Raw genomic sequence first — 15,877 nt, forward strand, 5'->3', positions numbered from 1 at the left:
TCGTGAGCACCCAGTTGCTATTCTTGAAGAGACTGAACGCAAGACTCGCAATAAGTCAATCAAATTTCTCAAAGTCAAGTGGTCACACCATTCCGACCGTGAAGCTACCTGGGAACGCGAGGATCACCTCCGTTCTGAGTACCCGGCGTTCTTTCAGTCCTAGATCTCGGGACGAGATCCTTTCGTAGTGGTGGAGTGTTGTAACACCTCGGATATGACTTTCACAATTTGTACTCCAACTCTTGCCGTTTCCGGCGTTAAGTTATTTTATTTTCTCGGGTTCGGGTTTTTGTCTCCGTGTGTTGTTGTCGTTGTCATACATCTCATATCATGTCATCATGTGCATTGCATTTGCATACGTGTTCATCTCATGCATTCGAGCATTTTCCCCGTTGTCCGTTTTGTGTTCCGGCGCTGCGTTCTCCTCCGGTGGTCATTTCTAGATTTCTTTCGTGTGTGGGGATTAAACATTTCCGGATTGGACCGAGACTTTCCAAGCGGCCTTGGTTTACTATTGGTAGACCTCCTGTCAAGTTTCGTGCCATTTGGACTTCGTTTGATACTCCAATGGTTAACCGAGGGACCGAAAAGGCCTCGTGTGTGTTGCAGCCCAACACCCCTCAAATTTGTCCCAAAACCCACCATAACCTTCTCCATCATCTAGAGCGTTCGATCACGATCGCGTGGCCGAACACCGCACCTCATTTGGACTCTCCTAGCTCCCTCTATGTATAAATAGGCATCTCCCCCGAAATCCCGGATCCATTCCCACCCTAACCTAGCTCCCCATCTCTCTGCGTGCCGGACAACGTCCGGACGCGCCGGACATCGCCGCCGCCCCAACCGGGAGCTGCCACGTGGCGCCCCCGTGACCACATCCCCGCCGGCCCGCTCGGCCCGGCCGGGGCCCCCGAAGCCCGTTCGGCTCGCCCCGCCGCCTGGGAGCCACCGACCGAGCGCCGCCACCTCCATCACCGCGCCGCCGCCTCCGCCTCGCCGGCGCAGCTCCGTCGCCCCGCGCCGGCGACCTTCTCCGGCCGCGCCTCCCCATCAACTCCGCCACCTCGTCCTCCTCGTCGCCGGCGGATCCCGCGCCGACCGAGCGGCCCCGCGCCCCTAGCTGGCAAGCCCCGGCCGGCCTCTCCCTCCTACTCCGGCAAGAAGCTCCGGCGAGCTCCCTGTCCACCTCGGTTCACGTGCGCGCTCGACCTGGATCCGCCGCTACAGTAAAACCTAGGTTGACTTTGGATTTTTTTCCTAAGTCCTCAAATCTCAGATTCAGATGCTCCTGTTCATCGTGTCGTATCTCCTCATCCGTAGCTCCGATTTGGGCATATAGGATATCAAAATGTTCATATCAGAGAGTACATCATTTCATTCCATTGCATCATTTTCATTTGAGTTCATTTTGATGCCCGAAATGCTGTTAGAAGAGTGCTACTTGAGATAATTGTCAGATCTGCTACTCCATTTAGATATTTGTCATTTTTGCCATGATTATTGTGTGCATGATATGCCCATGAGCTCTACATATGTTTTGTTAACGGTTTTGCCATCTTTCCAGAGGTGCAACCCATGTATTTTTGTGATGTGTGTGGTGACTAGCACAAGCTTGCAAAGTGAGGCACTTGGTAATGCTGATTTCAGGGACTTAGCATTTCCACTAAGTCCTTGAGCTATTTATCTCATATGGCCATATGTTCATGTTGTTTCCTAGTGATCCGTGCCTCTTTTGGGGATGATCAGTAAGGATGTTTTCTTAACATTGTAGTGCTCTATCCATCCATGTCTTTTTTTGAAATTATGGAGCAACCTAGCTTGAGTCAATCGAGCTCTACTTTTGCTACTTTGTGAATCTGTGGCAGATTGTCTACTTGTTAGCGATTTTGCCGATGATGTTGTAGTTGATCCGTGCATGCTATGCTATTGTTCTTGCCATGTCTAGCTTATATTTTGTGTATTAGTGATGGATGTATGCTTACCTTGTCATTACTTGCTCCGTAGTGAGTGCATCGAGCTCGTAAACATGCCTACTTGATATCTGTTTTCAGCATGCTCCAGTTTTCACTAAGTCTGGGAACTGATTATGTTTTTGCCATGTTCACATGCTTGCAATTGTATTTTCTGATCCCTTTTGGCTCAAGGTCACTAAGGGACTTTTGTTAAGCTCTTTGAGTAGCTCCATGCCATGCTTTACTTTTCCATGTTCAGTTCCTGTAGCATATAGTTTTCATGCTTCGAAGAGTGCTACCTGATCTGGAATTCTTGACAAGTGTTAATTTCACCAAGTCTCAAATTTGTTTGCCATATGCATTTTTGCCATGCTTGCTTGAACCTGTTAATGGATGAATTGGCCGTAGCTCAGTGTTAGACTTTTGTTAAGCATCTTGAATGCATCCCTGCCATGTATTTTGTTGTCATGTTTGAGTGATGTAGCATGTTCATCTCATTGCTTTTAGATGGCTACTTGCTGTAAATCACAGATCGTGGTCATATTTGAATCGCTTGCCATTTCCAAACCGTAACTCCGATTCCGATGATCTTTATATCGTTTTCAAGAGATTTCATCTCACCTTTCCAGTGGCACACTTGGATTTCCAAGTTGAGGCCAGGATCATTCATTCCTTGTCAAATCTTGCATATGCATCCCGCATCGCATCCCGCATAGCATACCATCTTTGCATCATATTGTTTGACCCTTGCACGTGGTTGATTGTGTTCCGTTTGCTTGTTTGTCTTGTTTGGGTAGATCCGGGAGACGAGTTTGCTAACGAGGAGCCCGTTGAGTTTGCTTTCGAGGATCCAGTCAACTTTGACAACTATGTAGGCAAGATGATCATACCCTCGAAATCTCTACTATCTTTGCTTTGCTAGATGCTCGCTCTTTTGCTATGCCAATGCTACGATGCCTACCACTTGCTTTCAAGCCTCCTAAATTGCCATGTCAAACCTCTAACCCACCATGTCCTAGTAAACCGTTGATTGGCTATGTTACCGCTTTGCTCAGCCCCTCTTATAGCGTTGCTAGTTGCAGGTGAAGATTGGAGACCGTTCCTTGTTGGAACATTTATTTACTTGTTGGGATATCATTATATTGCCATGTTATCTTAATGAATCTATATACTTGGTAAAGGGTGGAAGGCTCGGCCTCTCGCCTAGTGTTTTGTTCCACTCTTGCCACCCTAGTTTCCGTCATATCGGTGTTATGTTCCCGGATTTTGCGTTCCTTACACGATTGGGTTAGAATGGGAACCCCTTGATAGTTCGCCTTGATTAAAGCTTTTCCAGCAATGCCCAATCTTGGTTTTACAATTTGCCACCTAGCCTCTTTTTCCCTTGGGTTTCTGGAGCCCGAGGGTCATCTTATTTTAACCCCCCCGGGCCAGTGCTCCTCTAAGTGTTGGTCCACCTGTCAGCTGCCGGTGGCCACCAGGGGCAACTCTGGGCTGGCCTACACGTACCTAAGACAATCTGAGTGTGCCCTGAGAACGAGATATGTGCAGCTCCTATCGGGATTTGTCGGCACATTCGGGCGGTGTTGCTGGTCTTGTTTTAACCTGTCGAAGTGTCTTGAAGAACCGAGGTACCGAGTCTGATCGGAACGTCTCGGGAGGAGGTCTATTCCCTCGTTGACCGTGAGAGCTTGTCATGGGCTAAGTTGGGACTCCCCTGCAGGGATTTGACCTTTCGAAAGCCGTGCCCGCGGTTATGGGCAGATGGGAATTTGTTAATGTCCTGTTGTAGATAACTTGAACCTTAACTTAACTAAAATGTATCAACTGAGTGTGTTACCGTGATGGCCTCTTCTCGGCGGAGTCCGGGAGGTGGACACGGTGTTGGAGTAATGTTTGCGCAGGTTGCTCTCTAGTTTCTCGCTCGCACTTTGCCTCCTCTTCTCGCTCTCTTTTGCGAACAGGATAGCCACCATATTTGCTAGTCGCTTGCTGCAGCTCCACATATTTACCTTGCCATACCTTTTAAGCTTAAATAGTCTTGATTGCGAGGGTGCGAGATTGTTGAGTCCCTGTGGCTCACAGATTACTATTACACCAGATGCAGGGCCTGATGATTCCGCTCCAGGTGACGCGCTCAAGCTCAAGTGGGAGTTCGACGAGGACTCTCAAGGATACTATGTTTCTTTTCCTGATGATCAGTAGTGGTGCCCAGTTGGGGGTGATCGGGACCGTGTCGCATGTTGGGTTATCTTTTATTTTGGCGCCGTAGTCGGGCCATGAGTGTTTGGTTGATGTAATGTTATTTATGTACTTGATTGACGTGGCGAGTGTAAACCAACTATGTTATCTCCCTTTTTATTATCTGTATTACATGGGATGTTGTGAAGGTTGCCTAACTTGCGACATATGCCTTCAATGCGATTATGCCTCTAAGTCGTGCCTCGACACGTGGGAGATATAGTCGCATCGAGGGTGTTAAACCCCACCAGCCTGGTAAAACTCGCTTATCCCGCAAGCGTTGTAATTGATGGCGTGGTTGGGTTACCCACGTCCGTATTGATGGGAATCCCGTAATAAGGGGACACGATCTCTGCTTCGACAAGACGTGCCAAGGAAACCGCCTCGCGAAACACGCTGAGGTTGGTTGTGAAAAACAATTCGAATGATGACCTGGGTGTGGTGTGATGTCACACTGCGGAATGCGTCGGGAGAGTAGATTTGTGAAAATATTATTCTCTCTACGGTTGTATGTGGAACTTGTTTTGCAAAGCCGGACACGATCCTCGTGTTCAAAATCTTCTATGAAGTATTCGGAGGAGGAACCCGCCTTGCAATGCCGAAGACAATCTGCGCGCCGGACTCATCGTCATTGAAGCCTGGTTTAGGGGCTACTGAGGGAGTCCTGGATTAGGGGGTATCCGGACAGCCGGACTATATCCTTTGTCCGGACTGTTGGACTATGAAGATATAAGATTGAAGACTTTGTCCCGTGTCTGGATGGGACTCTCCTTGGCGTGGAAGGCAAGCTTGGCAATATGGATATGTTGATCTCCTTCCTTGTAACCGACTATGTGTAACCCTAGCCCCCTCCGGGGTCTATATACACCAGAGGGTTTAGTCCATAACAACAACAATCATACCATAGGCTAGCTTCAAGGGTTTAGCCTCTTCGATCTCGTGGTAGATCAACTCTTGTACTACTCATATTATCAAGAACAATCAAGCAGGACGTAGGGTATTACCTCTATCAAGAGGGCCTGAACCTGGGTAAACATCGTGTCCCCTGCCTCCTGTTACCATCTGCCTAGACGCACAGTTTAGGACCCCCTACCCGAGATCCGCCGATTTTGACACCGACACACAACGTGCGAGACGAATGGCTTGCACGCCACCTCGGCCAAGAAGGATCTAAATCCATGATAGCCCTCACTGCTCTGATGACCCGCTTTTTTGCAGGAGAAGATAGATGGCTCGCTCATAGAAGCAATAGCACCAGCAACCAGGGCACCTCCGAAATCCGAGACGGAAACGGAAAGACACAAGGAAGCAAAAACAATAGTCGCAATGACAATGAAAGATCAGGCGACACAGCGGTCAACGCCGGATTTAGCAACCCCAAGCCCGGTCAGCGGAAGAAGCCATTCAAGGCGAATCGAGACGAACCATCCAACCTGGACAGGATATTGGACCGACCCTGCCAGATTCATGGCCACCCTGACAAACCAGCTAATCATACCAACAGAAACTGCTGGGTCTTTAAACAGGCCCGCAAGCTCAATGCCGAACACAGCGGGAGGAGGCTGCCAAGCGACAGGGATAACGGAAAGGTTCACCAACGAAACACCGGGGGTCAGAAGCAGTCTCCACCCGAGGATCAACTACTCCTAGAACGGAAATAGCAACCCGGGTTCCGCCGCCCACTCCGTACACCTACAAAGTTTGTATTGCGCATACATCATTACGCACTCAAGATACCATGGGCAGTGGCAGCCTGCAAGCACTCCAGTAACTTTTTTTATTATTATTTATTTTCTTTTTATTTCTTCCTTCGCTATCCTTTAAAAAACAGTTGACGAATAGGATAAACATCAGAAACTGGCTATTTCAATCAAGAATTCCCCCGCCGAGGATTGGTGGCGCAGACGTGCGACAGGAGGTCCAAAATAACTTTTTGTAGACCGCACTCTCTATTTCTCAAGCCTGTACTATGCATGTTCCTCCGCCTCCAACCCCGAGCATGTCAAATATTCTGATCACAACATGAACTTCCCGAGTAACGCGCCTGACCTTCCCCGAGTACTAGGTTGAACTTCAGCTAAAAAGTGTCCAAATGGGGCTTGCGATATACTGTTGGATAGCTATGGACATCAGTATCATGACCCAACTTAAATTTTTGGCAAAATGTAATCGGTTTAAGAGCAGTTTTGAAAACCGTTTCTTCTTCATACAAAAAACGTGAATTGTATCTTTGATCGCATTTTTAAACCGTTTATCGGAATGAGGCAAATATGGCATTGGAAAGCTGCTGCAAAACCGCTCCTTCCACATGTTGAAAGTTTTCTCTAATTCCCTACGGTTAAAGAGTAATTCGGAAAATTGTAAAATTTCGCAAACTGAACACCCGAGTTCGTATTTTCGATGTCATTTCTAAACGGCTAATCCAATTGAGGCAAATAATATGGCGTTGGAAAGATTATGAAATTGCGCTACTTTTTTATGTTAAAAGTTGTTTCTAATTTACAATTCTTTAAAAGTAATTTAGAAAACGGTACAAATTCCACCGAGTTCGTATTTTCGAGCTAATTTTTTAACTGTACGTCCAAATGCAGCAAATGATATGGTGTTGGAAAGCTTGAAGAAATGCGAATTTTTTGTATATATTGTTTCTCCTAATTCATTACGGTTTTATGTCAGTGTTGAAAATGGTTAAAACGTATTTTTGCCGTAATTTGTACAAACTTTATCGGAATGAGGCAAATAATATACCGCTGAAAAGCTACGGAAAATGCGAAACTTTTTTGTGTTGATGGTTTTCTATTAATCCTGGCCCTTTTCAAGTAATTTCGAAAATGGTGAGATCATTCGTTCTGCCTTTATCACGAAATAGATTCTTCGAAAATGCACCGCGTGAAGAACCTGGACTTCTCGGCGCGTGTACCTGAACTTCACTCTGTTTTTCACGTGATTTTTTTGCTCGTAGCTCTCCATCCTCTACTCGTAGCTCTCCATGCACTCACCGAAATTGAGCAAGTGATATACCGGTGGAAAGCTGCTGTAAGCACACAACTTTCCCGTGTTGATCGTTTTTTCATACTCGCGATGATTTTAAAAGTTTTTCATCTGAAATTCATTCAGCGTAGTAGTTGAACTTCTGTGACGTACATTTGTTTGTAATTATCTCATTCATTCGTCTGTGTTACACAAATAATATTCCTTTTGTACAAATCTCTCTCATAAATATATTTTTTAATTTTCTCCAACTGAGGACTTGAACTTATAACAACAAAAAAAATTGGATCTTGCCTTTTTATTCATTTTTCTCATGTTAAACACACCATGTAGTACAAGAACTTTTTCCATTTTTATAATTTGATTTTTTTATTTTCTTTTTTGAAATCAAATTGCTCCCAAATAATAATTGAACTTTTTTCTGGATTGAGAGAATTATTTTAAAAGGAAAAAATAATTTCTTTTTTGTGTTTATGAACATGGAAATACAAGGTGAACCTCTCTCACAAGAATTTTTGAACTTCCCCGGACAAAGCACTTGAACTTCTTTCAACAAACCTTTTAAGCTTTTATTTTTCTATACTTTATTTTCACCTGAAATGCATTCTTTGTAGTACTTGAACTTCTTGTTGTTTTCACTATGAACTTCTGTCGCATGTTTGTGTATACGTCGAATTACATGCAATTGAAGGTGGGACGTCATTTTTTGCCATATTAAAATATGTAATTGGAAGGTCGGGTGTCCCGCAATATAAATTGTGAACCATGCACGGAGGAGCACGTGAACTTCTTGCAACAAACCTTTTAAGCTCTTTGTTTTCTATTATTATATTCTTATCTGAAACGCATTCCGTGTAGTAGTTGAATTTCTCGCTGTTTTCACCTTGAACTCCGGTCACGTATTTTTGTTCAATCTTTCTCACAAGAATTTTTGAACTTTCTTGGGCCGAGCACTTGAACTTCTAGAAACAAAACTTTTAGCCTTTGCTTTTTCATTCTTTTTGTTCATACAAAATGCACACCGTGTAGTACATCAACTTCTGGCAGTTATCAAACTGAACTTCTGTCGATTACGCAAAAATATCGAAGTTTTTTTATAGATATTGAACCACTCTACCTTTTTTATTTGGACTTCATTATGTACTTTTAGAAATGTGAAAATTGGAGGTTTTTTAGAACCGTCGAACTTCTTCGTTATTTGAAATTGAACTTATTGGTTTTATTCTTTAGTAACCGGAAAAACTGAGTTTTTCAAATAAACATCAAACTGCTCTACTTTTTCCAATTAAACTTCTTGGTTTTATTCTCTAGTAATGTGAAAACTTGAGGTTTTTTTATATAAATTGAAATACTCTGTTTTTCAAAATTGAACTTCTTGGTTTTAATCTTTAGCATTGTGGAAAATATGAGTTTATGTAAACATCAAACAACTTCATTTTATTAATTAGGACTTATTGGTGTTATTCATTAGTAACGGGAAAAGTCCCAGTTTGGTAATAAATATCAAACTGATACAATATTTAAATTTGAACTTCTAGGTCTTTTGTTAATAGGGGACAAATATATTTTGATTCGAACTACTCTTCTTTTAATTTGATCTTCTTGTTATTGCAATAAACATTGAAATTCTCCATTATTTAAATTTGAACCTCTAGGTTTTTTGTCGAAACAAGGAAAATCCATTTTTCATAAATTTTGAGCTGCTCTATTTTTTAATTTGGCCTTCTTGGGTTATCTTTTGTAACGAGGAAAAAATTAATTTAATAATAAATATCAAACCCCTTCGTTATTTAACTTTGAACTTCTAGTTATTTTGTCCGAGCTTCTAGGGGTCTTGCTAGAAATGGAGAAATCTGTTTTTCTATTAAAAATTGAAATGCTATATTATTTCAATTTGACCTTCTTGGTTACATTGGAAGCTGATATATCCACTATGGAAAAAAACATCGGCCAAATTGACCACACAACATGTCCATATTGCAAGGATGAACTATAGGTATATGAAAGTAAACATAGAAAGATACAGTCAAACTGTTGTGCATGGTACACTAAAAATGAAATCTAAATTTGCTGCACTTTGCAGAAAAGCAACAGCCTCATCGATGGAGCAACCTGTAGACCATACAGGGTTACTAAGTAAACACCCGGTAGTACCCAGCTAGCCGACAATCCATCTTTTCTTAATTGGTTCATCAACACATTTAGCTGGTTGGCCTACTTTTTTTACTGCAACCAAATTGATTCATGAACAATTGTCCAACTATTTTTCAATGCACAAAAACTTGTCCATGAATACATTGGCCTGCTGAAAATCAACATTTTGAACTGCAGTCGAACTGCAGCCTTTACTACTTACTGCACAAAATGGTGCTCTACAAAACCAAAGGAAATAGTCATTCAAACATGGATCAGAAATGCCCAAATTACAATGTCCGAATTACAATGCCCGAATTCAATCAAACACTCATACTAATTACTAATTACAATGCTCAAATGCTGCACAATCTTCGCGAAGGTTAGGTTCAGAAAAATGATTCTCATGCACATTTACATTGAACAACTAGCATGCCCAAAATAGGAATGAACATATTGTACATCTATCAGATCAATCATGGATCAGTGAAACTCATGTGCACTGAAGTATCACCAAACGAAAAATAGTTATAAAAAACCAAAACGTGAACCTCATGTGAATGTTCCAGAGGCCGTTGAAATTAGGAAAATCATCCAGCGGGACGAGAACAACCCTTCCAACGGGGGAGAGGGTGGACTGCCGAGCATCAACGCAGCGAGCCAACACCCTTCGGGTGATTGGGTGCGGTAGGGGGATGGTGGTCGGACGCAACGGCCGTAGGAGGCGATGGGGCAGGGGCGCATCTGCCGGAGGTAGAGAAGGAGAAGAGGATGGCAGAGGGAGGGAGGAGGCTCATCGGAGGGAAGGAGTGTGGCATCTGCGTCGGCATAAAGCGGAGGACTGTGGGGGAAGATGACCCGGGACTGACGACAGGTTGATGGTGCTCAGAGATCCGCGGCGGTGGCGATTGGGGCACAGAGCCAAGTGTGGTGGCGGGATCCCAAAGGGGGGAGGTGGCGGCGCCCGTTCGCTGGGAGTTTGGTGGCTAAGGCAGCACTGGATGGATGACGGCGGCGACCACTTCGGGTGGATGTCACCGGCGGCAAGCTAGGTGGATGGAGGTCCCGCGGGGCCGGCGGGGAGGGGTAGTGCGGGGACGGGCGACGAGGGGCCGGCCGGATGGGCAGCGTGGAGGGGTAGTGTGGGGACGGGCGACGAGGGGCCGACGGGAAGGGGCGGCGCGGAGGGGTAGCACGGGGCCGGCGAGATGGACCGGCGCGGAGGGGTGGCACTGGGCCGGCGGAGAAGGGTGGCGCGGGGCCGGCGGGAGGGGCGGCACGAGGCCGGCGGGAGGGGCGGCGCGAGGGCTAATCCGGGGATGGTGGAGGGCGTCGTCACGGGGATGAGAAGGTCGTGGGTGATGGAATGGGCCGTTCGGGACGTCCAGAACGGGTGGGTAGATTGCTCTGTTTTTTCTCTATTCGGATCTCAGTAACATCCCATCGCTTCTATATAGACCACCGTGATCCAAATAAATTCTGATCCCAGGATCAGAATAGTGCTACTATATATATATATATATGACTCCTCTTTTGTACTCCTAAGAGTATGTACTCCCACTCACAATGGATAAGGTTTAAAGGTGTGGACGTGCTAATTAGTAAAAAAGACTAACAAATTTAGTTTGTATGCGTAGCTACTCCCTAAAAAGATGGAACGGTGCATGCTAATCCATTTATCTAATCTGGTTGTTAGTTGTTTGATGGGTCTATACTACTCTGATCCTATTGTACTGAGTATTATACTTTTTTTATTTCTGTAGATATGGGAGTACATGCTTCTGTCGTGAGATAGTATATACTCTATTTTTATACAAGATAGTTTATACTACATTTTTTTAAGAAGTATATGCTTCTGTTTTATGAAAGTGCATATACCTGATCTTTTTTGAGGAAGTATATACTACATGTTGTGAGTAAGTGCGTGCAGCTTCATTTGTGAGGAAGTATATACTTAATATCTTATGGGAGAGTATGCAACACATCTTTTCTGAGGGAGTATATACTTTTTTTCTAAAGAAGTATATACTACATCATCTGTGAGGAAATATATGTCTTCGTTATACAAGAGAGTATATATTGCGAAATTGTGATTGAGTATATATGTTATTTTTGTATCTGAGAGTATATACCACATTATTTATCAATTATATACTTTTTTGTCAAAGAGTATATACTGTGTTATCAACAAAAAGAAAAATTAGTATGGTAAGCTCGCATAAGAATTTATTCACCAAAAAAGAGTATATGTATACACGTAATAAGAAGTATGCACATGTTTGATCACTGGTAACAAAAATGGCTTGTTTGCAAAAGTGCAAAGAAACCTACTATAGTCGTTCCATTCATACAGTACATGATAAAGCATTCATGTATATGCATCAGCGGTGGCTATGTGAACACGTTCAAGTTTGCCTCACGACATGTGCTTGATTACAGGAGGTCAGACCGCCATCGGCCGCTATCATCTTTGCGCTGCACCCTTGGCCATCGATGCTACTGCTCTGTAGATATAACATTCATCACTTCCACAGGTCACAAAAAATGGCAAAAGGAAACCGCTTGCAGAAATCATGTAGGATAGATACAAAAAACAATTACTTCAGGTCAACACCTAGAGGATGGTCGGTGACCAAGAACATCATGTATACCGTGGCCTCTTATCCACAAGAAATATTGTTTGTTGTTGGGGAGATGGAGAAGTTGTCGTCAGAATGAAAGCTGGACCCCAACTGATAACACATGAACGTACCTCTGGAATAGAATGGATCATGCTCGTTTTGTATTACATCGGATCCTCTTTTGTGTTTCTCAAAAGTTCTGCAGCATATTGAGTACTAATTCTCAAAAGACTGGATCCAATCAATGAGAGGATGAACAACTACCAATGGAGGCTGCTGCCGAGCGAGCTCCTTCTCTTGGAGGGTGATGTAGTCCGCCGCTGTCGGTGTCATGCCAGCCGTCGCTGTTGTCGCCGCAGCCGTGCTAGCCATCGCCGCTGCCGCCGCATGCCACAAATGAGATGACGGGATAGATGGATAAGGACTCAAATTGATAGGATGGTCCAACGATGCATATAAAAACACCTAGAAAATCGAAGCAATCGGCTGAATTTTTCCCACGTAATAAAGGAGACACATGGGCATGGGAGTATGTACTCCTAGGTGTACTAACCCATTTTCCTATATATATATATTTAGTAATACGTTGAACTTGCCTGTGAACTCGTTTGAAGTTCCGCCAACATTGCCCGAACGGAGCTTGCGATATACCGTTGGAAAGCTATGGACACCAATATCATGACCCAACTTAATTTTTTGGCAAAATATAAGCGGTTTAAGAGCAGTTTTGAAAACCGTTTTTTCTTCGCACAAAAAACATGAATCGTATTTTCGATCGCATTTCTAAACCGTTTATCGGAATGAGGCATATAATATGGCGTTGGAAAGCTGCTGCAAAACCGCTCCTTCCATATGTTGAAAGTTTTTTATAATTCCCTATGGTTAAATAGTAATTTGAAAAAACATAAAATGTCATAAACCGAACAGCTGAGTTCGTTTTTTCGATGTTATTTCTAAACGGCTAATCCAATGGAGGCATATGATATGGCGTTAGAAAGCTTATGAAAATGCGCTACTTTTTCATCTGGAAAGTTTTTTCTAATTTTGAATGGTTTAAGAGTAATTTAGAAAATGGTCCAAGTCCTACTGAGTTTGTATTTTGAGCTAATTTTTTAACCGTGCATCCGAATGCAGCAAATGATATGGCGTTGGAAAGCTTGAACAAATGCGAAACTTTTTGGTATGTATTGTTTCTCCCAATTCTTTACGGTTTTAAGTCAGTTTCAAAAATGGAGAAAAAACGTATTTTCGCCTTAATTTCTACAAACTTTATCGGAATTGGGCAAATAATATACCGTTGAAAAGCTACGGAAAATGCGAAACTTTTTCATGTTGATGGTTTTCTATGACTCTAAGCCGTTTTCAAGTAATTTCGAAAACGGCAGGATCATGCGTTCTGCCTCTATCGCGAAACAGATTCTTCGAAAATGCACCGCGTGAAGAACCTGAACTTCTCGGTGCGTGTACCTGACGTTCACTCTGTTTTTCACGTGATTTTTTGCTCGTAGATCTTCATCCACTTCTCGTAGCTCTCCATCTCACTCACGGGAATTGAGCGGGTGATATACCGATGGAAAGCTGCTGTAAACACGCAACTTTCCCGTGTTGATCATTTTTTCATACTCGCGACGATTTTGAAAGTTTTTCATCTGAAATTCATTCAGTGTAGTAGGTGAACTTCCTGCTGTTTTCACGTTGAACTTCTGTGACGTATTTTCGTTTGCAGTAGTTGAACTTTTGTGTTGTTTTCACCTCTATCACAAGAATTTTTGAACTTTCTCCGGCCGAGCACTTGAACTTCTAGCAAGAAAATTTTAGGCTTTGCATTTTCATTCTTTTTTAATACAAAATGCACACCGTGTACTACGTGAACTTCTGGCAGTTATTGATCTGAACTTCTGAGATCACGCGTTATGCCTTCATCGAAATAACAGTCTCCGAAAAAGCACTTCGTGAAGAGATTGAACTTCTGGATCAGTTCTTTTTGAACTTCACTCTATTTTTCACGTGTTATTTTTTACCCGTAACTCCCCAACCACTTACCAGAATTGAGCAAATGATATATCAATGAAAAGCTGTTGAAAGCACGCAACTTTCCCGCGTTTATCATTTTTTCATACTTGTGACGGTTCAAAATTATTTTTTCATTACACAAAAACGTGTTTTAATTGGTATACATGAAACTTTTAAACCGTACATCAGAATGTAACATATAATATACCGTTGGAAACCTTATGAATAGGAGCATCTTTTTCATATAGACACACGTTACAATTTTTTGTCGTTTGAGAATAGTTTTAAAAATGGAAAAAACTACGTCATTTTTTGCCTATTTTTTACATGTAATTGAAGGTTGGACGTCCCGCACTAGAGATCTTGAACTTCACCAGGAGGAGCACGTGAACTTCTTGCAACAAACTTTCTAAGCTTTTTATTTTCTATTTTTATATTCCTATCTAAAATGCATTTCCTGTACTAGTTGAACCTCCCGTTGTTTTCACCTTGAACTTCTGTCATGTATTTTTGTTCAACCTCTCTCACATGAATTTTTGAACTTTCTCAGGCCGAGCACTTGAACTTCTAGTAACAAAACTTTTGGCATTTGCGTTTTCATTCTTTCTTTTCATACAATGCACACCGTATAGTATGTGAACTTTTTGCAGTTATCAAACCAAACTTCTCTCGGTTACGTGAAAATATCTAAGTTTTTTATAAACATTGAACCACTCCGCCTTTTTTACTTGAACTTCATTTGTGTATTTTAAGAAATGTGAAAATTGGAGGTTTTTTAGAAACATCAAACTTCTTCATTGTTTGAAATTGAACTTAAGTAAATATAAAAATCAGATTTTTTCAAATAAGTATCAAACTGCTCCGCTTTTTCCAACTGAACTTCTTGGTTTTATTCTTAGTAATGTGAAAATCTGAGTTTTTTATATACATTGAACTACTCCGTTTTTTTGAAATTGAATTTCTTGGTTTTAATCTTTAGCATTGGGGAAAATCTGAGTTTTTATAGACATCAAACAACTTCATATTTTTTAATTTTTGGACTTCTTGGTGTTATTCGTTAGTAACGGGAAAAGTGCTAGTTATATAATAAATATCGAACCGCTCAATTATTCAAAGTTGAACTTCTAGGTCTTATTTTTAAAAGAAGGAAAAATCTGTTTCTTATAAACTTTTTGAATTGCTTGGCTTTTTGTTACAAATATTTGAATGGCTCTATTATGTTACTTTCAAATCATCATTTTCCAATCACGAAGAAATCAGTGAGAATTTTTCTTTTGTACACACATAACATTTTTTTCGAACTCTCCATTTTATTAAATTTTGAACTTCGAGAGTTAACATTTTCTAGGTGACGCTTGTTCTTTCTTGGTATACGAACATTGAACAACTCTCTTATTTTAATTTGAAATTATTTGATTTATTTTTTAGTAATTGAAGAAATCCAAGTTTTGTAATAAACATCTAACCGGTCCACTATTTAAATTTGAACTTCTAGGATTTTTTACCTTCTTGGTTATTTAAATTTGAACTTCTATGTTCTGTTAGAAATTGGGAAACCACTTTTTTCTTGACTTAAAAATTTTTAGTTTTCTTCCAAAAAAATAGAGGGGGGGTCTCCACACTAAATTTCCTATGGTTCATATTTTTCCATTTTTTATCCAAAGTTTTGTAAATTTGCAGACCTGAACTTCCAAACTTTTATACTTGTAAACTTGTGAAACATCATTTTTTGGACAAGCAGGTGAGCACAAGAAGCTTCATTTAAATATAAAAGGAGAAAAGAAAATTGTGCAAGGAAGTACTAGAGCTTCGATGCACTCTTTTCGGCATTTGGGGAGCATTTGCACCCAATACACGCACGGGCACACACACACGTGTCCCGTTTGCATCACATTTTTTAAAACAAGGCATAATTTGCTTATGGTA

General features: G+C 41.9%; 1 long non-coding RNA gene across 1 annotated transcript; it reads right to left on the reverse strand.

Moving 5' to 3' along the window:
• Nucleotides 1–11,521: 11,521 nt before the first annotated feature.
• LOC125517138 lies at nucleotides 11,522–12,338 on the reverse strand. Its single transcript, XR_007287424.1, has 2 exons — nucleotides 12,070–12,338; nucleotides 11,522–11,821 (listed from the first exon to the last, which is right to left on the reverse strand). It is a non-coding gene; the product is annotated as an uncharacterized LOC125517138 (long non-coding RNA).
• Between the last annotated feature and the right edge of the window lie 3,539 nt (nucleotides 12,339–15,877).

Source organism: Triticum urartu, chromosome 6 (assembly GCF_003073215.2).
Source record: "Triticum urartu cultivar G1812 chromosome 6, Tu2.1, whole genome shotgun sequence".
NCBI lineage: Eukaryota > Viridiplantae > Streptophyta > Magnoliopsida > Poales > Poaceae > Triticum > Triticum urartu.